Source organism: Bison bison, unplaced genomic scaffold, assembly GCF_000754665.1.
Source record: "Bison bison bison isolate TAMUID 2011002044 unplaced genomic scaffold, Bison_UMD1.0 scf7180017864366, whole genome shotgun sequence".
In the NCBI taxonomy this organism is placed as follows: domain Eukaryota; kingdom Metazoa; phylum Chordata; class Mammalia; order Artiodactyla; family Bovidae; genus Bison; species Bison bison.
In genome coordinates, this window is record NW_011494938.1 from 4,356,298 (window position 1) to 4,357,181 (window position 884).

Sequence of the window (884 nt, forward strand, 5' to 3'; positions counted from 1 at the left end):
GAGGGGAAGGGGAAAGATGGCTGAAATGGTTTCAACACAAAATCAAAAGTACCCACTTACCTCAGAACCTGTCATGTACTGTGAATGAAAGTGCTCGCATATCGGCAGTAGACAGCCTAAGTGATGGCTGGAAAGCCCCATGCCCCAAGCACACTGGTGTGTCATAGATGGGAACTACTCCAAAACTCCTTGCTGAGTAAGGCCCACCTGACCCTCATGTGAAAGAATATGGGTGCCAAAATGTGTCTGGAATAGCAGCATTTTACAAAAATGGTTCCCAATAGGGCTGTATATTCCACAGCATAGGCTCTGTCCAGGGGCAATGAGAGCCCTGGATGTAGGTAGTGTCTCCACTAAAAGGCCCTCTGTGAAGCAGTATCTTCCAGGAATAATGCCTGGTTACCACCTAGGGGCATGGAAATGTCTCAGGAATGAGGGTGACATACCCAAAAAATGAAAAGCCTTATTCTTCTCTGAACCTAGTTAGAGGATCCCTGGTTTCCATCACATGAGAATAGTGTAGGAACCTTAATTAGCATCAGAACCTTTCAAAGCAGTGAGGTTGTTGGCTGGAAGGTTCTCTGGGGCACCAACATGAGGGACAACTAGTGTCTGAGAGAACTAAGATTCGCTGGCTAAAAAGCTCTCAGGTTCCTCTGGAATGATACTGCTGTGATCCCAAAGTCTCTCCATCTAAGGTGGGCAGACAGGTCACCAATAAGCCTAGGTTCCTATGAACATGAAAAGAGTTGGGCCAGCAGGAACCTGGAATCCTATTTAGCAAAAAGTCTGATGGCATGAAATTCCCCAGGCACTTTGATATCAAGATGCAGTGGTGAAAGATGTCCCTTCCATCAGCTCTCTGGGTGGATGGTTAGCCTTAG